General features: G+C 37.3%; 1 pseudogene; it reads right to left on the bottom strand.

Annotated features, from left to right (window-relative positions):
* Positions 1–8,234: 8,234 nt before the first annotated feature.
* Positions 8,235–22,888, bottom strand: LOC107853080 (annotated as a pseudogene).
* Between the last annotated feature and the right edge of the window lie 414 nt (positions 22,889–23,302).

Genomic DNA, 23,302 nt, shown 5'->3' with positions numbered 1-23,302 from the left:
GGTTTTGTCCCACTGGTTTCCCTTGTAATATTTTTAATGAGGCAGCCAAAATGCGTAATATTAGAGATGTGTACTCTTTTTTCTTCACTAGATTTTTTTTTCAACTGGGTTTTTTCTAGTAAGATTTTAGCGAGGCACATTCTCTACCAATTAGACATTCAAGGGGAGTGTTATAAATTTATTTACATTATAGTGAATGTCTATCAAGATGTATTAAGATCTACTTTGATATCTATTAGGATTTGAAGCATCCTTCGTCGTTTACTCAGACTAGGAGTAAATTTTCCCTTTAAATAGAGGGGTTTTGTTCATTATATTTACAATCTTATGATCTATCATCCCTCAAGAGAAGAAATAAGAATTACTCTCTCTACTCTTCTTCTTTATTCTTTCTTGTTTTATAACAAAGAAATAATTATTCAATTGTAAAATTAAATATAAAATAATTAATTCTTTCTTGATATGTTATAGAGAACAAGTAAAGAAAAATAAATATATTTCTCGGGTATTGAACAAGTAAAATGTATGGATAAACAAGTATCCCAAGATTTATAAATAATGTACTTACTTTTTTTTTAAAGGTAATTTGATAATATAAAAATTATTTGATCGTGTTAACATATAAAGACAGGAGTTGGTTGCTTGTGTTGGGTTCAATTGGTGTGAATAAAAAATGGAGGGACACAATCTTTTGAGGAAAAGACACATTGTTTTGAAAAAGGAGTGACTGTTCGGATAGTTATGTCTGTTCATAAAAAAGACACAATGTTTCGAATGAGCAGACATGACTCTTCCAAAGGATACACCTTTTCGGATGAACCATTGTCACCTTTCGAAAAGGGCACGTTATGACTATATAAATTAATATTTTTTCCACAGGTTTAGTATGAAAAGTTTCTGCATAAGAAAAATATTCCCTTGCTTCTAAAAACTCTGTGTGATCATCTTCCGTTGAGTGAGTTCGAAGAAAACTAGAAAGTTTGAGGCACCGCTACATTCTAGTTGTGAAGCCATTTTATTCTGGGAGGAAAATTCCGCGACCTCGGGTACTTGAGGGGAATTATTTCCTTAAGGACACTCTCTGAATTCGGAGGACTTGACTTTTTTCTGCTTCATCTATTTTTCTTTAAGAAACTGAAAACATACTTCTTTGAAAGATCATTTTGATCTTGTGTTGAAGGTGTTGGACAACTTCATAAGTGTTCTTGATTTATTCTTGAACTTGTGTTGAAGTAGTGTTGCGAAAATACAAATTTTGTGTACCCAAAAAATAACAATCTTAAGGAAATAACTTTTAAAAAGATAAAAAAATTTTTGCTTGTTTGGTGAAATTTTCTTTTCACTAAAGTTTTTTTTTCGAAATCTGTATTGCTTGGGTTCTGAAGATTAAAGCTTTTAGCTTTCTAATCCGTTTGAACTTAACTAGTGATTTGAAGAAATAAAATCTTCATCACAAGTTAAAGATCACTCAGTTGACGATTGAAAGTCATAAAAACTTCATCTTTAAACTAGAAACAAAAGGTGTTTAAAGTTGATGCAACTTTATTAATAGTATTTTGAAATACTAAAGTTACTGTCTTGTTGTGATAGGAAAATGACTACAGATAGTCAAGTGCATGATGTTGCAACGACTGTGGCTGTAACTAGTGTTACCACAATGAGTCGTACAAATGCTCCGCTGGCAATTGCACCAGTAGAGAAACCCAAAAAGTTTGCAGGTATTGACTTCAAAAGGTGGTAGCAGAAAATGTTTTTCTACCTTACAACTTTTTGTCTTCAAAGGTTCACATTTGAGGAAGCTCCAGAGGTGCCCGGGCGAACCTCTGAACAAGAGTGATTTGTGATTGTGGAGGCTTGAAAACACTCTGATTTCCTTTGCAGGAACTACATCTTAAGTGGTCTTCAAAATGATCTCTATAATGTGTATAGTGGAACAAAGACAATAAAAGAGTTGTGGGGAGCGCTGGAATAAAAGTACAAGACAGAGGATGCAGGAACTAAAAAGTTCTTCGTTGCAAGATTTCTGGAATATAAAATGATAGATAATAAGTCGGTTGTCTCCCAAGTGCAGGAACTGAAAGTGATCATCCATGATCTCCTAGAAGAAGATTTGATTGTGAATGAAACGTTTTATGCAGCAGCAATAATAGAGAAGTTACCACCTGTGTGGAAAGACTTCAAGAACTATCTGAAACACACATGTAAGGAGATGTCTGTCGCAGATCTAATCGTTAGATTGTGCATTGACAAGGATAATAAGGCTGCGGAAAGAAGGTTCAGAGAAAATTCTACAATGAATGGAGAAAATATTGTAGAAGACGACCACAACTCTAAAAAGCACAAGAAAGCTGACCAGAAAAGCAATCAATCCAAGAAGAAATTCAAGGAAAAGTGTTTTAACTGTGGCAAGATTGGCCACAAGTCTACGAATTATTGGGCCCCCAAAAAGGCAAGAAAAAGGACCAAGCAAATATGACTGAGTCCAAGAAAGAAGTGAATGATCTGAATGTTATGTTGTCCGAATACAACTTGGTGAGAAATCCTTGCGAATGGTGGATGGATTCCAGTGCCACCCGTCATATTTGCGCTAATAAGGAGTTATTTGCTAATTTTGTTCGGCTCAAGGAGAAGGAAAGATCTTCATGGATAACTCCGCTACTGCAAAAGTAGAAGGAACAGGAAAAGTATACTTAAAAATGACTTCAGGCAAAGTGTTGAAACTCAACAATGTCTTGTATGTACCGGAGTTAAGAAAGAACTTGATTTCTGTATCGCTTCTAAACAAGAACGAATTCAAATATGTATTTGTTTTTGAAAAAATTATACTTAGTAAAAGAGAAGTGTATGTAATAAAAGGCTACCTCAATGAGGGCCTATTCAAAATGAATGTAATGAATGTTGAAATCAATAAAAGTTCAGTTTCTTCTTACTTGCTTGAGTCTTATGATTTATGACATGAACGATTAGGTCATGTTAATTACAAAACATTACGAAAACAGATTAACTTAGAAGTTTTGCCAAACTTTGAGTGCAATAAATTAAAATATCAAATGTATGTGGAATCAAAGTATGCTAAGCATCTGTATAAGTCCGTTGAAAGGAATTCCAATCCCTTAGACTTAATATACACTGACATTTCTGATATGAAGTCAACACCATCTTGTGGTGAAAAATAATATCTTATAAATTTTATTAACGATTGCATTAGATATTGTTATGTCTATTTGCTAAATAGTAAGGATGAAGCAATAGATGCGTTTAGGCAATATAAAACTGAAGTTGAAAATCAGTTAGAGAAAAATATCAAAACGATAAGAAGTGATAGGGGCGGAGAATATGAATCTCTCTTTGCGCAAATATGTGTAGAAAATGGAATTGTCTATTAAACTACAGCCCCGTATTCACCTCAATTTGATGGAATTGAGAAAAGGAAAAAACGAACCTTGAAGGAAATAATGAATGTTTTACTAATAAGTTTAGGTTTACCGTAAAACTTATGGGGAGAAGCTATTCTTACGGCTATCTGAATACTCAATAGAGTTCCCCATAGTAAGACACAATCAATTCCATATAAAAAATGAAAAGGAAGGAAACCCAACTTGAATTATTTCAAAGTGTGGGGGTGTCTAGTGAAGGTCCAAGTTCCTATGCCTAAAAGAGTAAGGATAGTACCTAAGACTGTGGATTGTGTGTTCATAGGATGTACTAAAAGTAGTAAAGCATGTTAATTTTTGATTCATAAATCCAAACATCCAGATATCAATGAAAATACGGTAATTAAATCAGATAATGCTGAATTCTTTGAACACATTTATCCGTATAAATCTAGACATGAACAGTCTAGTGGGGGGTCTAAATGACCTCAAGATGAATCAAGTAAGAATGTACATAATGGTGAAAATCAAAGACGTAGTACACGTCAAAGAATGTCAACTTCTTTTGAATTATATTTTGTAATATTTCTCTTAGAAAATGAGCCTCAAACTTTTCAAGAAGCGATGTCGTCGTCAAACTCGTCCTTTTGGAAAGAGGCAGTCAATACTGAAATTGATTCAATCTTAAGCAACCATACATGGGAGTTGGTTGATTTTCCTTCGGGAAATAAACCTTTTAGGTTCTAAATGGATCTTCAAAAGAAAAATAAAAGTGGATGGTACTATTAACAAATACAACGCAAGACTTGTAGTAAAAGGCTTCAACCAGAAAGAAGGCCTTGATTACTTTGATACATACTCGTCAATGACAAGCATAACGTCGATTCGAATGTTAATTACCTTAGCGGTGGTATATGGTCTTGAAATCCATCAAATAGATGTAAAAACAACATTCCTGAATGGAGGATTGGATGAAGAAATCTATATGGAACAACCCGAAGGTTTTGTGGTTCCAGAAAAAGAAAAGAAGGTGTGTAAACTTATAAAGTCACTGTATGGACTAAAATAAGCACCTAAATAATGGCATGCAAAGTTTGACCAAATCATGTTGGCAAATGGTTTTAAGATAAATGAATGTGATAAGTGCGTCTACAGTAAAGATACTCCAAATCACCAAGTCATTATTTGTTTATATGTAGATGATATGTTGATCATCAGTAGAGATATTTCTGACATAAAGGCCATAACGCAAATACTCAAGAGAAAGTTTGATATGAAAGATCTTGGAGTTGCGAATGTGATCTTAGGAATAAGAATCCATAGAACTCCACAAGGTTTGGCATTGTCACAGTCTCATTATATCAAAAAAGTACTTGACAAATTCAAGTATTTGGAATTTGGTATTCCAAGACTCCATTGGATATGAGCTTCAAACTTCAAAAGAATGAAGGCAAAAGTGACTCACAATTGAAGTACGCAAGAGTATTGGGATGTTTAATGTCTATAATGAATTGTACACAATCAGACATAGCATACGCTATTAGTAAGTTAATTTGGTACATGAGTAATTCCAACAAAACTCATTGGATGGCAACAAAAAAGTTTTGAGGTATCTTAAATACACCCAAGACTATGCTTTGCATTATAATAAATATCCTATGGTACTTGAAGGATATAGTGATGCAAATTGGATCACCGATTCAAATGACGTAAGATCCACGAGTGGATACGTATTTACAATAGGTGGAGGAGCAGTCTCTTGAAAATCATCCAAACAGACATGTATTGCTCGCTCTACGATGGAATCAGAATTTATCGGGTTAGATAAAGCGGGTGAAAAGGAAGAATAGCTTCAGAATTTCTTGAAAGATATCTCTTATTGGCCCGAACCAGTGGCACTAGTATGTATACACTGTGATAGACAAGCGGCAATAGGTAGGGCAAGGAGCATGATGTACAACTGTAAATCTCGTCACATAAGACAGAGATATAATACCGTTCGAGAAATTCTCTTTAGGGGAATTATCACTGTTGACTATGTAAAGTCAAAGGATAATGTGCCGGATCTACTTACAAAAGGTCTGTCTAGAGAAGGAGTTAAGAGGACATCCAAGGAAATGGATTTATAGCCTAGGACAAGTCAGCATGACGGTAACTCTACCTAGCAGAATGGAGATCCCAAGAGCTAGGTTCAAGGAGATCAAACAAAGTTGTGTCTGATAGGTTCAACATTGTCAATATACCCAGCTCATTCTCATGATGTAGACAATATTTAGTAAACAACGATAAGACTTATGGTGAGAAGTCTTTTAATAATTATCTAAATTTGGCAGATTTGACTAAATAATTTAATCTACAGGATTGAACGTTTAAAAGTTACCTATGCGAGGGTGAAGTCGAAGCCACTTCAAGGAGAATTTTAGTAAAGGCCTATTCTCTAAGCTCTCATATGAGACTGGAATGTGTTCATGGCTGAAATGAACAAAAGTGTGAGAACCATAAACTATAAAATATTGGTTGTGTGACATGTGTTGTCTAGGTGTACAGAAAAGCTCGACGGTTTAAAGATATCAAATTTATCGATTGACCAAGTGCATCTGATGCGTGTTCACTACAGAAAGTTCAAAGGAAAACCCACTTATCTAGATACAATCAGTCTTTGTTTGATGATCACATACTTGTCCGTAAAGTTTTACAAAGAATAGTCATTCCCATTCATATGGAAGATTGTTGGGTTCAATTGGTGTAAATTAAAAATAGAGGGACACAACCTTCTGAGGAAAAGATACATTATTTTGGAAAAGGAGTGACTATTCAGATAGTTGTGTTTGTTCAAAAAAAAGACACAATGTTTCGAATGAACAGACATGACTCTCCAAAGGATATACCTTTTCGGATGAATTATTGCCACCTTTCGAAAGGGGATAAACCTGCATTTTTCTACAGGTTTAGTATGAAAAATTTTTGCATAAGAAAAATATTTTCTTGCTTCTAAAAACTCTGTGTGATCATCTCCCACTGAGTGAGTTCGAAGAAAACCAAAAAGTTTGAGGTACCGCTACATTCTGGTTATGAAGTCATTTTATTCTGGAAGGAAAATTTCGCAACCTCGGGTACTTGAGGGGACTTCATCTATTTTTCTTTAAGAAACTGAAAGACTTCATCTATTTTTCTTTAAGAAACTGAAAACATACTTCTTTGAAAGATCATTTTCATTTTGTGTTGAAGGTGTTGGACAACTTCATAAGTGTTCTTGATTTATTCTTGAACTTGTGTTGAAGTAGTGTTGCGAAAATATAGATTTTATGTACCTAAAATATAACAGTCTGTAGGCAACTATAGATGAGGACATGCAAGTGTGTGTTGTGTTTATAATTGTTGGCTTTTACGTAGTCCCTTTTAATTATTACTACTCCAATAACCAATATAGTAAAAGTCGAACACTTGAAGGAGGTAGGAACAGACGTTAGTATATAAAAAATTTAAAAAGATTGAGCCAAGCGTGCATTGTTGGCTGGAGATTTTGTGTGATAATAATAATTCCTTTTATGTAGAAGAATGTATTTAAGTGGACTAACTAAATTTGTGTCACAGTGACAACTTGACATTAAGTTGGGCATGTTGATGTACCCACTTTTGTATTTGCACTTAATTCTGAATCATATTTTTTGCTTTCGTGTATGATAAGTATTTTTCCGTTTCTAATTAGAGTTATTTAAAAAATAAAGTCACTTTTTAAAGAAATATTCTACCACCCCCATTTAATGAATTTCGTAAAGTGAGTCTGGATTAGTCGAATGTCATATACTGTGAATGGAATTCAAATTCTGTAAGGAGTAGGTTTAAACATTCATTTGTTTTCCTTATATCATTTAGAAACGTTTAGAACTCCTTTCCTGCTGTTAATGTATAATAACATGGTGTTGTTTTTAGCTTACCCCTTTTGAGGTCGACATTTGATAATGTGATTGGCGCGGATGCTATTAACAGGGTGGACTATGACTCTAACAGCACTATTATTTGGCAAATAAAAGTGACGCAGCTATTAAATTATATTTTAATTAAGTTGGTAGAGATCATTACGTGTGGAAGTTGGTATGCAGGTAGAATCGATTTGGTTAAAAATCAATGATTTTGCGCACAGACAATATGTTGACGACTAAATTAGGACTTATTTTGGGGTATTGTATAGGATACGTGCTTTTTAACTTTTCCTTGTTAGGCATTTCCCCTGTTAGATGGACTTTGAATTTGGTCTGCCTTTGACATACTTATCCACTTCTTTTTATAGGGTAAATATCTGACATTTAACAAACTCATTTTCCCTTAATATATAGTCTTATATAGTACAACCTATATTCTATACAAACTTCACTTATTGAATTACAATAGATTTTTCGGTATTATTGTAGTAGTAAGTTTGCTTTGGATTAAATAGTTTTTGATAAAATTAGAGAACTTGCTTCATATTTAGAATTAAAAAAAAATTATGGAAGCGATTAATTAATTGCTAAACGACATTATTCATAGAGGGGAAGAGATTACCGTTTACAAAATGCTTAGTTGGTGTTTGACAATAGATTTAGTTAAAATTTGAAAAAAAAAAACTAAGTTTTTGAAATTGTGTTAAAAATTGAAACACCGCATTCTCTTCATAATCACTAAACTCATCATCACGAAAGAGATAAAGAGAGGAGAGAATGGTCTAAACTTTTCTTGCTCCCGCGTTCAGTTGTATTGTACAATATCTACAACAAGAATGTTATTCGTACTTGTTACATAAGCTACTTACTCTTATTCACTGCTTCTTCTAACTGTGATCCATATCTCGTCATCATTACATCTCCATCTCAGTTCTCCTCAATTGAAGCCTAATTCTCTTACCCTTTGTAGAAGAGAGTCCATTGAGCTAACTGTTTGCATTGTAGAATCAATGGTTTCTAATTCCTCCACTGAATTTCATATGTCTTGATCAAGAATGCTTGTTGGCGAACTCGTGACAAAATCTTGATTTGACGTGGAATTCAAATAAGATGCCTCGAGAAATGGATGTTTGAGGAGTTGTTTAGCTGTCCATCTTTCTCTTCGATCTCTTCTCAAGCATTTTCTCAAGAAATCCTTTGCTTGTAAAGACATGAATTTTTGAATTTCTGGGGATTGCCAGGAAAATGCAATTTGATAAAGCAATGAAGATGTGTTGGTCACATTAGTCCATGGTGATGTTGTTGGACAATAAAATTTTCTAGTGCGGAAAATAAATAATTCGAGACAAGAAAATATTGCAACAATCAATTTTATTGATTTCAATGCCAGTGTTACAATCTCTATGAATCCTCTGATTCGCCTTTTCAAATATAAATTCAAGGGCTTGAAGATTAATCTTGAATTTGAACTTGGACTTTTGAGCTTGTTCTTGAATATTGCGGTCTAGATCTTGAATCTTGATGAACTTGATTTGAATGCTTGAGCTTTTAGAGAAATTATGACGTTTGATCCACGAGCTTTCTCTTGCAAGTTGTTAGAATTCTGGGGTCCCTTTTCTGAATTATGAGACCCTTATTTATAGTTGTGGAAAGGGAAGAGTCATGATGGAGACGGACTTCCTTTGACCAATCAAATTCAAGTGACGTGGCGCCTTTTATGGGCTTTGATTTCATCGGGTCTGCTGCATCATTTTGACATGTGGCATGATCCTATTGACTCCTTCACTTGACTTGGCATGCCATGTCATTTGACACGTGACTCTTATTTGGGCCTCTAGAATATGACAATATTTTGAGCTTAGCAAAGTGAGTTTCTCGTTTGTAGCCCAAATCAATGGACTGATCCAATGAAAATTAAACTTTATTTAAATCCATATATGTTTGGACTTAAATAATTAATTCAATTATATCAATCCACAATATTTATTTGGGACTAATGTATTTTTGAATTTAATATAATTCAAATTTTGCACAAATTTTAATAAAATTTTACTATGCATAAAATGCCCCATACTTCAAGATTTGTCGGGATATTTAATATTTTAAAGACTTGGCTTGAAGTAACAATTTGATAATTTTAATGGCTATAATATGTATATATTAAAAAAAGTATCATAAACCAAAATATGTTACAACAACATATGGGCCATGAATTAACATTTGTTTTTTAAATATACAGTTTTTTTTTTCTGGTCACGTGCAAGCGCAACATTTGGGTCTCTTTTTTTCTTTAATAGCATTTAATGTCATTAATTGCATTCCTATTTGTCTTAAAAGACAAACAATGCTTACTTTGACTATTTCAACGTGAATTGGGACTTCACATTCACGCCTGTCAGTCCATCTTTTATCAAAGTTGGTATGTTTTTCTTCAAATTTATCAAGGATTAGGACTATAAACAGCCCTACAATTCTTATAAATACCCAAAAAATTTTCTCTATTTCAACGAATTTTCTTCTGGCAGTGGCTTTCAATTCGCGAGGTAAATTTTCTTCCCCTATTTTTTTTTCCTTAATTTGTTTGTTATTGCTTTGTTCTCTTTCCTTTTCTTTTCAGTAGGGTTGAAGCAAATAACAATATTCAACAATCGATTTAGGATGCGAGAGTTTAACTTCGCCTCCGTACACTCTAAGACCGACCAATTTGACTCCAAGATGGTGGTTTTGAAACAATCGGCTTAGGGTGCGAGAGTTTAACTTTGCCTCCGTACACTCTAAGACCGACCAATTTGACTCTAAGATGGTGGCTCTGCAACAATTCGTTTAGGGTGCGAGAGTTTAACTTCGCCTCCGTACACTTTAAGACCGACCAATTTGACTTCAAGATGCTGACTTTGCAACAATCAGCTTAGGGTGCGAGAGTTTAACTTCGCCTCCGTACACTCTAAGACCGATCAATTTGACTTCAAGATGTTGACTTTTCAATAATCGGCTTAGGGTGCCAGAGTTTAACTTCGCCTCCGTACACTCTAAGACCGACCAATTTGACTTCAAGATGGTGGCTTTGCAACAATCGGCTTAGGATGCGAGAGTTTAACTTCGTCTCCGTACACTCTAAGACTGACCAATTTGGCTTCAAGATGGTGTCAATTTCCTTTTTCTTTGAATAAAGCCACAATATAAAGGAACCTTTTGTCAGCAGCTGTTCGTACAGGTATTTTGTTCAACTTCAACTTGTTTTTAATTAAACCTCCTTGTTTATGCAGATTGCAGTAATGATTCACTTTAAGGACTATACCTCTCCATCTTCCAAGAACAAGTATTTTCTTATTGAGGCTGATGATGGTACAATTTTATCCAAGCTATTCACCTACACTCCACTGGTCAGTAGGTGTGCAGATCCATGGTCGCCTTTGGTGAATTCCCTCCATATGCCGAACTAGACTTCCGAACATGACCTTGGTTCTAATCTATCCGTTAAAGTATGGACTCTTCAGGCTAACGTCAATTGAATGTTGCGAGTACCCTTCCTTGCTTAGGGCGTCGAATACTTCTGGATGATATACATTGGGGAAGTGCCATGGAGATAGAAGGTGAATTTCGTCATATTCAAGGATATTGGGAATGTGCTGAGGATGTTTTGGTTAGAAGCCAACAAACTCTGAAAGCAGCAAAAGTATATGATGTTGTTTATGCTTCTCTATTTACCTACGATCGAAGTTCAAACATATTGCAAGCCTTTCTTGAAGCATGATGTTCAAGGATAAATACGTTGTTGACATCGATTGGAGAGTTCTCTATATCCCTTTGGGATTTACATGAAATTGGGGACCTACCTATCGGACGACTTCCTTATGAAGAAGTAGTACCTGAATTCAAAGAGCTCACCGGTGTCGATAAGAAGAATGAGAGATTCATCCCCCGTACCTTCGAGTTGTTATTTTTAGCCTTTCAGCGTCTTGAAGAAGGAGAGTCTCATAATTTGAGAGTTATCTTAGCAAGTGGATAAAGTTTTGGTGTAAAAGAGTCTTGAGATATGAGGCGGCTCCAGTGAGGAAGGATAAAAAATCCATTCGCTTGAAGTCAACACATAACCCAACTGGAACTATTCCTAGTGCAGCAAAGTGGTCAAGTGCAGATGATGCGACATTCTCTACACACTTGGAGTAGGGTATGGACATATGGTTGATACATATTTGGCAGCATTTTTATCATGTTGGTTATGCTCCTTTGTGTTTCCTTCTAAGGACGGAGATTTCATTCGTTTGGAAACTTTTAGAATTGCGGCTATGATAGCCAATAAGCAAAATTTTGGTCTTGCCGTTCCTATCTTATCATATATTTATAATGGTTTAAACAGGATTACCAAAGGTTCGCAACTTGAGCACGTCAAAATACCTTTTCCAATCCATTATGTGTATGGTAGGCTTGCTTACTATTTCAAGACACATGTTTCTCTTCCTAATGGGCTATCCGTTCCACTAATGGTTGCATATTCTGGAGAAGGTGCTGCAATATATTTTGATGAAGAGCATGCCAGAAAGCGTATCTACCGAGGAGATAATATTTCTTGGACTTCTACCATGCCGAACAAGTCCAATATTCATTATTTTATGGATAATGATAAAGAAGCTGATTCAGAGATAAGTTACTTCATGAGCCTTCGTTTTAACTTTCTCCATTTCAGGTATGAAGACTTATTCATCCTTGAGCCATATAGCCCGCATCGATTTAGCCGTCAGTTTGGATTTTATCAAAGCCTCCTAGGTAGCTTAGCAAATGATATTCGCAGTGCATCACTTGATAAAGGGCTCAGATTTTATCGCATCTGTGTGTTGCATGGATCCATGGCAAAGGATACTTTTTCTATGGCCACACCTAATGCGCGAAAGCATTCCTCTACTTCGTATAAATCTTGGTGGGACAAAGTTCATGGGAACTTTCCTGAAGCTAACTTGCAATCTTTGGTGAATGTTGTAGGTTCTATTATCGACACTCCTCAAGAACATGGAAAGGAGGTCCCAATAGTGGCTAAGCCTCCAGTTTTGACAGCTAAGGTAGTCATTCCATACAGATTCAAGGGACCTCCACCTGCAGAAACTCAGAAAGAGAAACCGCCTGCCCTGACTCAATCGGCTTTCAATAAATGACCATACTAAGACGAGAGTGATAGTAGTCATGGAGATCGTTATTGGAAGAAGGTAAAACCATCCTTGGCGAAGTAAAGCGATTCCAACTCCCATGTGGAAATTCTTGCTAGTTCATCGAAAACTCCATCAGCTATCGAGAAGGTAATGACTTAACTCTGTACTATTTCAAAGTATATGATTTGCCTTTATATAGCCCTCATATGATGTTTTTTATTTGTGTGTCCAGGCAAACGATGTTCAAATTCTGGAAGATCCTCACCAAAGTAAGCTGCAAGATAGCAGCGAGTCTGTAGCAGGTCCAGACTCAAGGGAGTTACTTTTGTCATCCAAAGAGGTTATCTCTAACCCTTGCGGTAAAGTTAAAGCAAATATAGAGTCAAAACTTTTCTCGAAAACCAGCGGTGACCATGTCTATATTTGATGGCAAAAAGGTTATTTCAGAGCTTAAAAGGGAATTTATCATGAAGGCTTGGGCTAGTATCCGTACCAAACTTGCAGGCCTTACTCTGAATCGTGCTTCATCTATTCAAGATGACGTCGAAGTTATACTCAATGACATGAGTGGAATGGGGGCAGATATTTCCCCTTTGCAGAATTTATTGGGGTATTTCTTTAGGCTGGAGACTTCTTATGACCAAGCACAATCCACCCATGTTGATCAAACCACGACAATTAAAGATTCAGAGTCATATTTAAAAGCCAAAGAACATCTTGATCTTGTGTTAAGGGAGAGAGATGAAAAATCTAAAAAAGTTTCTACCGTCTGCAAATCTCTTTAGAAGGCGAGAAAGAAGGTGAAGAAGTTGAAAGCTCACCGAGATGCTGCCAAGCAAGAAGATGCAGAGATGGAATCCATAGTTTCAACTGCTGAAGAAGAGTTTTCCAAGTGTTCTGATGTCTCCCTCGCAAAGGCAAATGCCTCAAAGGTCGTGGAGAAGAAGAAGCAAGTCTTAGAGGTTGCTTTACAAGATTTAGTTAATTATAAGCTATGGTTATATTATCCTTAAGAGGTGTCTTTCTTCAAACCTTCCTGTTGTTTTCTTTTACCCTTTTTTTATTAAGTAGTCGAATCTATCAGTTATAATGGAAACCCTTTTTCTTCATATTGCACATTTATTTTAATATTGCTTTTGAATTTCAAAACTAAGAATTGCTTGCTTATTTTGATGTATTGATGTCGCAGTATTGAAATCTGGCCTTTCTATCCAAAACTTGTTGCTTATTGGCTTTACGCCTTTGTCTGACAACCGAGTTGGACTTGCAACTTCAATTTGAAAGCCTTAAGAATTAAAGCTTTTGACTTGCAAACTTGATAATTGCACATGTGGCAGATCTATGCCTTAACTGTAGGCTTTGGGTATTCTAAATCCTATTGAAAGAGCTTCTTTTCCTTTTGATGGGTTGCCCCTATTGATCCAAAAGTATCTGTCATAAGTCTAAGACTTAATCAAGATGCATGCAGGCTAGACTTTCATTCGGCAGATCAAGCAGGGCCATGTATTTTTTTTCGACACTCATATAACTGAACTCAGAATAAAATTCCAAGCGCCTACGTACCTCAATTAAGAGGATTAAGTCAAAACGTAGTCCTGGGTGAGTTTTTTTAATTTTTTAATTTTTTAATTTTTTTTTATGTGTCCTAAGTTTTGCCTAGGACGCCTCTTTTGAGGTTTTCAACCTAGCGGACTTTCATTTTCTTTTTGAGCCGTACACAGTTTATACTCTTGCGGGCCAGGAGTGAACATGCAGTTTATACTCGTGCCTTAAGGAGTGTACATGCAGTTTATACTCGTGCCTTAAGGAGTGTACATGCAGTTTATATTCATGCCTTAAGGAGTGTCATCTTCCTTCAAGGATAGTACTTCTTCAAGAACTTAGCGTTGATGGGGCCAACTCTCATGCCATCTGCATCGATAAGCTTATAAGCACCATTTGAATATGCCTCTTGTACGACATATGGTCCATCCCACTTTGAGGTAAATTTTCACCCAGACTTACGAGAAGTGATAATGGGCCTGCTTACTGTAGGGACTTGATCTCCAAATTGGAAGCACCTGAAGCGAACCCTTTTGTTGAAAAAACGAGATAGCCAGGCTTGATAGCATTTAAGATTTTGTTGAGCCTCTGCCCTCTTCTCATCAAGAGCTTCTAACTCCTTAAGGCGCAACTTAGCATTTTCTTCATCGGTGAGCCCTTCTTGAATAGCCAGTCTCAAAGAAGGTATTTGACGCTCAAGTGACAGGACTGCTTCAACTCCAAAAGCAAGTAAGTATGGGGTTACTTGTGTTGGTGTATGATAAGTTGTCCTATACGCCCAAAAAGCTTCTTCCATTTGCTCATGCCAGTCTCGTTTGGATTTAGAGACGACTTTCTTCAACAAGTTGCATAATGTCTTATTGAAGGCTTCAGCTAGACCATTGGCGGCAGCATGATACATTGAAGACTTGCGCTGCTTGAAGCCAAATAGGTCACAAATCTTGTTCATCAACTTGTTATCAAATGGCTTGCCATTGTCATTTATTATATATTGAGGGATTCCAAAACGAAAGACAATATTCACTCGAATGAAGTTCGCAATATTTTCTTTCTTTACTTCCTTGAGAGCAACAACTTTGACCTATTTTGAGAAGTAATCTGTTGCCGCCAAGATGTATAAGTGTCCACCAGAAGACTTTGGAAGTATACCAACAACATCCATTCCTCAAGCATTGAATGGCCAAGATGCTACAGTTGGATGTAGCACTTTTGGAGGTTGATGTATGAAATTTGCATGGAATTAGCAAGATTTGTATCTTCTCGCATAGTCCAAGCAATCTTTCATCATCGTCGGCCAATAATATCCCATCATTTTAATGTGAAAATGGAGCTTCGGTCCAGATTGATATGATCCACAAACTCCCAAGTGCGCTTCTTGCAAAACTTGAATTACTTCTTCTTCTCCCAAACACCGTAAGAGTACTCCTTCAAATGATCTTCTGTACAGTGTGTCTTTGTAGTAAAGAAAGCGAGGTGCACGATGACGAATGTCAGTCTTTCTCCTTGGATCTTCTAGAAGTATCCCATAACATAAGTAATCAATAATAGGTTGTCGCCAATCTACTTTTACAGTTTCAGACACGGTAACGAGGTATTCAACCTTGTTTTCCACATCCTCATTTGATGGCGGCACTACCCATTCTTGGCGGACAGTAACTTGGTTCTGATTTGGAAGAGTTAGGGTTGAGGCCAGAGCAGCTAAGGCATCAGCTTACTTATTTTCTCTCCTTGGCACATGTTAGAGGGTTACTCCTCCAAGCCACCTCATCAACTTCTGTGCATAATCATGGTATGGTCGCAACTCAGACTTTCTGACTTCATAGCTTCCCAAAAGCTGTTTGATCACCAATTGGGAGTCACCAAAGACTTGTAATTGCAGTTGTTTCATGTCTACTGCCATCTCAAGTCCAAGTATTAAATATTTATATTCAGCAACATTTTTAGAGCAACGATTTATTAAGGTAAAAGAGTATGGGATGACCTCTTTTTATGGAGTGACGAATACCACCCCGACACCAGCTCCATCTCGATGTGCGGCACTATCAAAGTACATCTTCCATGGGGGGCTAGCTTCAATGACCATTGCATCTTCATCAGGAAGTTCATCGCTCAGTTCCCAATCATCAGGTATCGGGTGGTATGCTAAGAAGTCAACCAATACTTGTCCCTTTATGGCCTTTTGGGGAACATACACAATCTCAAACTGTTGAAATTAAAGGTACAATCTAACAAGTCAGTCACTAAGGACAGGTTTCGACATTACAAACTTGATGGGATTTGCCCTAGACATAAGACGAACCATATGGGATTGAAAATAGTGTTTCATCTTTTGAATTGAGAAGGCCAATGCCAAACATAACTTTTTAATTGGAGAATACTTTAGCTCATTTGGTGTCATCATTCTGCTCAGATAGTAAAGAGAGTTTTCTTTGCCTTCACTATTTTCTTGAGCCAGTAGTGCTCCAACCGACCTTTCTTATGCCGCGACGTAGAGTATCAACGGCTTCCCAGGTATGGGTGCCGCAAGAACTGAAGGTTTCACTAAGTGCGATTTGATACTCTCAAAGGCATTACTACAAGCTTGGTCCCATTCGAAGGGAGTTTGAGATGAACCTACTTAAATATGCTAGCCTTCCTTGAAGGCTTTTGAACTCATGAATATCCTGAGGCTCGAGCATCTTCAAAATTGCATCAATCTTAGCTTGATCAATTTCAATTCCTCGGTGTCGCACAATGAAGCCAAGAAATTTTCCTGAAGTAACTCCAAAGGCACAATTCAATGGATTCATCCTAAGTTGATATCTTCGAAGTAACTCGAATACCATTCTTAGATCTTTTAAGTGGTCGTCTCTCTTTCTTGACTTTACCACTAGATCATCTACATACCATTCAATATTTTTATGGAGCAGGCCGTCAAAGATGTTCTACATAGCCCTTTGATAAGTGGAACCAGCGTAACCAAAAGGCATCACCTTGTAGCAATAAATACCTTTAGGCGTACGAAATGCAGTGAGTTCTTCATTCTTTGGAGCCATACGAATTTGATTATAGCCGGATGAACCATCCATGAAGGACATTGCCTCATAACCAGAGGTGGCATCAATTATTAACTCCAATATGGGGATTGGAAAATCATCCTTAGGGCATGAGTTGTTGAGATCTCGAAAGTCGACACAAACTCGTATTTGGCCATTCTTCTTCCGTACTGGAACAATACTTGAAATCCACGTGGGATATTTGACTTCACGAATAAAGCCAGCTTTAATAAGTTTGTTAGCTTTATTTTCGATCAGTGGAACCAACTCCTTCCTAAAGCGTCTTTGGCCTTTCTTAACAAGACGGGCACCATTCTTGACTACCAACTGATGGACCGCAACTTTTAGATCTAAGCCAGGCATTTCCTTATAGCTTCAGGCGAAGACATCCATATATTCTTTGAGTATGTCCATATAAGAGATTTCTTCCTCTACTTCTAGAAACGCACTCAGGTAAGTTGGTCTTGGTTCTTCATCGGTTCCAAGATTAACTTCCTTTAAGGGATCTATTATGGCCTTTACTCCTTCTTCAAGTTGCGATGGAGCATCTCCAGCATCTTCCTCCTCTTGAGGATTATCATCATTGACGGATATATAATAGCACCAAAAGGCATTTTTTATCTCTTCATCAACTTTTATTTGAGACAAGACATCTTTTTTATTCTTGGTCGTAACATAATATGAGGAGCCAACACTCTCTTCATCTTCTTCTCGTTGCTTGGTATAAACCACAGTATGCGCCTTTTATTTTAACACGTCATTGCATGAAACTACCAGTTCCATCTGTCGCTTCATTCTAGAAGGAATCAAACTTTAGAAATCCTTCTGGATTTTAAATGAAGAGTGTTGCATTGTTCTTTGACAACTTCTTTGACACTTGTTGTTTTTCTTCTTATTTATAGGACCCAACCTTTCGAACACAGAATTTCTTGTGGTTGATTCTCCAAGTCGATCAAATATGGAGGGTCTTTTATTAGCGGCAGTCGATTCTTCTTCCACGGTGATGTAATTACTGACTGCCCTTCTTATGGAGATGCGAATTGGAGATGGCTGTGCGTATCCTAGTCCTTCACGTGCTTTCCTAGTGTTACCCTCCGATGGAAGTTTTCCCAACCTTGATAGCTCATTAGGATTGTATCCAGCTTTTACAAATAGCTTGTATGCATTTGGATTAAAGCCCTCTTTTGTATGCTTCATAGGGAGTACCATATTTGGTGGCGAATTTTAAGCCACAGATTCCCCAAGTGGCCTTGAGGATGGATTTATTGCGTCAATTTTCCTGACAGGTAAAGTTAGCCCCTTTAGCACATTATCTTGGGCATCAGGTGAGTGATCTTCCACTTTCTTTACCTTTGGCACGTAGCGAAGAACAGGAGTTGCCTTCTTTTTCGTAGGAGTGACGCTTTCTTTATTCGAAGTGAAGAAAGGCTTCCTGTTCGCGATTTTTTTGATAGTCACCGCGACCTTCTTAGATGTAAGATCATCACACTTGGTCTTGGTGACATCTTCAATTCTTTTCTCATCTACAATATGATTCTTTAAGTAGAATTTTGCATCAGCAAAATGTGACTCAGCTTCAGTGAATGACTTGTCATCGGTAACTATCATTCTTTTCACTCTATTTTTGAGGTACTTAGAGCATTAATAGTAAGAGAACGAGATAATTTTGTTCTCGTACACCCAAGGCCTACCAAGTAATACATTGTATGAAGTTTTGGCATCGATCACATCATCAATGGGTTTGATTGAAAATCATCCATACTAATCCCTAACTTGATACATCCCATGGCCCTTTGGCCCCCTTGATTGAAGCCTTGGATCATTATACGGCTTTCTTCCAGTTCGCTAGTAGCGATGCCAAGCTCCTTCATCATAGGATAGGCAGGAAATTGACTCCAAATCCTTCATCTATCAAGATTCTATTGATCTTTTTTCCTAGAATTTGACCCACCATGTATAAGGGATGGTTATGTATGGTCTCACCAAGCAGAAGATCGTTATTTGTGAATGTGATTTTTGTATCACATATATGTGCCTCTTCGCCAAGAGCTTCAACCAACCTTTTGGAAGATGAAGGAACTTTCATGGGTAGATTCTCACCCTTTGCCCCCTCTTTGGCAGTATTAAAACAAGATGCCTCAAGGTTGACTTGGGGAGTCTTGTTGCGGAACCAACTCGGTAAGAATTCCTCTAAAGTCACCGGATGCTGAGGTTTCTGATGGCGAAGCTCCATCACCCTTGTCTTGTTTGGAAGTTCAACCAACTTTTGTTTCCTTAGTTTCTTCACCATTCTCCTTCCAGTTGGCTGCTCGTACGTCTCTTTTTGTAGACTCATCTTCTTGCGTCTGCATCTAGTCACTAGAGTCCAACCTTCATCATCGTCTTCATCAAGCAAAGACCTGTCAAGCTCTAATATCTTCTCATTATGCTCTTTGACACAAATTTTAACCTGGTCGAGCAAGCCAAAAGTAATAGAGATTTGATGAGAACTAGCTGTCTCATCGTCGAAGAATATTTTCTTTTCTTTTGCCAGTTGCATAACTTTATCTTTAAACACAAAGCATTTCTCCAGAGGGTGACTTATGAGCCTGTGATATTTGCAATAATTAGGGTCATTGGTCCTTCCGGCTTCGTTGGGATGCTTTATCTCTGGGAGTTCGATGAGCTTATGCTGAAGGAGTTCATCGAAAATCTTAGCAACATCAGAATCAAGAAAGGGATATTCTTTTTCTTACATCTCCTTTAACATTTTCTGATTTGGACGTGCTCCAGAAGTCGTCTTTACACTTTGCTTCTTGCTCACCTTTGTGGTGACTTTCACCGGAGACACATTAACATTCATGGATTCTTTGTCATCATTTTTAGGGACAAACTTACCCCATCTCATGGGTTCTTGCTTATCCTTTCCCCTTCGAGGGTCATGGATAGGTACTCTTTCCTTTCCAGCAGAAGACATGCTCAATTCCATGTCGTGAGCACGAGTAGCTAACTATTCAAAGGAATTTGGCTTAATGCCTTGTAAGATGTAAAGAAGCACCCAGTGCATTCCTTGGATGCACATCTCTATCGCAGAAGCTTCACTGAGCTTATCTTTACAGTTTAGGCTAGCATTTCTCCATCGATTGATGAAGTCAATGACTGGTTCGTTCTTTCTATGCTGAGTATGTGAGCTCTACCATTCTCACTGTACGTCTTATGCTATAAAAGCGATTCAGGAACTCATGTTCCAATTGCTCCCAACTACTGATGGAATTAGGCTCAAGGTTCGTATATCAATCAAAGGCATTTCCCTTTAGGGTACAAACAAACTATTTGACAAGATAGTCACCGTAAGTTCCAGCATTATTACATGTCTCAACAAAGTGTGCGACATGTTGTTTCGGATTACCTTTGCCCTCAAATTGTTGAAATTTGGGGGGTTGATAGCCGGCAAGCATTTTGAGGCTATTTATTCTTGCAGTGTAAGGCTTGGCATATGCAAAGGAGGTCTTGGTGACAACATCATACTTGTCTTTGAGGCTCTCTTTAATAAATTCCCTCAATTGCCCAATCGGGATCATTCCCTCAGCAGAAACTTGCACCTCTTTAGTCGATAGTGTTTGTTTCATGGGGTTTTCTATCTCATGAACCTCTGGAGCTTTTCTCGGTGCATGGCTAAATTCTCCGCCTATCAAGCCTTCCACCCTATCCACTATCTTATCAATCCTAGCCTCTTGATTCTGAACATAGTTGGTCAGGCCTTCAATTGCCTTTGTCAGATTCGCAAGCTGCTCCTCTATAGACGAGGCATCAGTTACCATTGCTTACATGATCACCGGAGATGTTGGAGAGTAACACGGATTATCACATAAGTTGATTTTTGAAGTGCTTAGCTTATGTGGTATAAGTGGAGATGATGCATTTGTTGAACGACAATCACTCTTGGCTCCAGAGTATTTGGAACCGGAATGCTCAAGTAGAGCTAAAGTCTTTTTCAGCGACTCGGCCATACTGCTTCCTCCTTCTGAAGCACTTGCATTGGATTTCGTTCCTTTCGAGGTTGAAGATCCAAAAACCGAAGCTGGAGCGGACGACACTGGATGTGTTTGTTGTCCTAGCAAGCCTGCCTTGCTTCTTGTGACAGCTCCCACGCTTTCGAAAGTAACACCAAGGATGCTTTCTACTTCAGCAGAGAACTTTGAATCTGCAGCCTTAGAAGCAGTTGATTGAGAATTGACCTTCTTGGAAGTCATTTCGTTGTTCTTAAACTTTGAAGTATGAAAAGTTGAGATGAGAGGTAGAGATTGTCCCACTGGGCGTGTCAAAATTTGTTGGACAATAAAATTTTTGAGTGCTGAAAATAAATAACTTGAGACAAGAAAATATTGCAACAATCAATTTTATTGATTTCAGTGTGAGTGTTACAATCTCTATGAATCCTATGATTTGACTTTTTAAATATAAATTCAAGGGCTTGAAGCTTAATCTTGAATTTGAACTTGATTTGTTAAACTTGAGGGACTTGATCTTGACTTGTGCTTGAATTCAAGGGCTTTTGAGCTTGTTCTTGAATATTGAGGTCTAGATATTGAATCTTGAATCTTAATGAACTTGATTTGAATGTCTGAACTTTTTAGAGAAATTATGACGTTTACTCCATGAGCTTTCTCTTGCAAGTTGTTAGAATTTTGGGGTCCCTTTTCTGAATTATGAGACCCCTATTTATAGTTGTGGAAAGGGAAGAGTCATGATGGAGACAGACTTCATTTGACCAATCAAATTCAAGTGACGTGGCGCCTTTTATGGGTTTTGATTTCATTGGGTTTGCTACATCATTTTGACATGTGGCATGGTCCTATTGGCTCCTTCACTTGACTTGGCATACCATGTCATTTGACACGTAACGCGTATTTGGGCCTCTAGAATATGACAATATTTTGGGTTTAGCAAAGTAGGGTTCTCATTTTGTAGCCTAAATCAATAGACTGATCCAATAAAAATTAAACTTTATTTAAATCCTTATATGTTTGGACTTAAATAATTAATTCAATTATATTAATCCAAAATATTTATTTGGAACTAATATATTTTTGAATTTAATATAATTTGAATTTCCAACGGATTTAATTTAATAAAATTTTATTGTCCACGGATGTCACCATTTCAATAAACGTACATCCTAATGACCAAATATCACATGGACATCCCTGTTCTTCCCCACGTGCCACCTCCGGTGCCATGAACATCGGTGTCCCACTAATTGGCTCTGTGGCGCCACCGTCCCTCTCCACTTGATCAACCCATCTAGCACAACCGAAGTCGGCAATTTTGGCACCAGTTTTACCTAACAAAATGTTCTGCCCCTTTTATGTCACAGTGTGCTATGCCCCTTGAATGAAGGTACTCTAATCCAAGCAGAATTTGCTTGGTATGTTACCCGATCAGTGGCTCGTTGATCCGACCGCCCTGTTTTCGAATTTCATCAGTAAGTGTACCATACGACATGTACTCTATCATAAGATTAAACATGAGTCTGTCGTCCTCTTTTGTAACATCGTACCCGTTGTAGCTAATTATATAAGGTGAGCTCAACTTGGACAGAATTTTCGGCTCCTTTTGCAACAATTGTGACTTGGATAGTTCCACGGACTTGACCGCGAAAACCTCACCGGACAAACGTGACTTGGCAACAGAGACGGCAGCAGATGAACCGTGGCCTCTGGTCCAATCCATTTCAAAAGAAGAAAATTGGTTTGTTTTGGTTTGTTTTGGAACTGCAACAGATTATATACTACACTAATATAATGGGTTGAATGTCCGAAACTCCAAATTAGTTGGGTAGAGCTTAGGTGGCCTCACTTTTTCGTTTTAAAAGTTTGACGATTGCTGGCTAAATGTTTTGGGTCCATACGGCAGCTTGAGTAGTTTGGAGGATTACAATTACTTGGCCTATTGTGTTGCTGCCATGTGGCATGCAATGGTAGTATCAAAATGAGTTCAACTTTAATTCAAACTGTAGGGAAAATATTTTTTTAATCCTGTGAGTGTACATGTATAATCCTTTCAAACTGGGTAGGCTCAATTTTTTAATTTATGTTTAGAAAGAAGTAAGATTTGGTAGATCAGATTGAGATCCTTTGTGTTTGTGTGGGGGTGTAATGGCTTTAAAGCTTTAATTTTGGAGTTAGGGAAGGTGTTTGGTATCTTTATCTAGACTCTAGAGTAGTTTGAACCACTATCTACTGAATTCTTTGGATATTCCACTTTTTGAGATATAGGGCATTGAAGTCAATTGGATTTGTAGT

The sequence above is a fragment of the Capsicum annuum genome, chromosome 7 (genome assembly GCF_002878395.1).
Source record: "Capsicum annuum cultivar UCD-10X-F1 chromosome 7, UCD10Xv1.1, whole genome shotgun sequence".
Taxonomy (NCBI): Eukaryota; Viridiplantae; Streptophyta; class Magnoliopsida; order Solanales; family Solanaceae; genus Capsicum; species Capsicum annuum.
The sequence above is the reverse complement of the archived record's forward strand: the minus strand, read 5'-3'. Positions and strand labels throughout refer to the sequence as shown.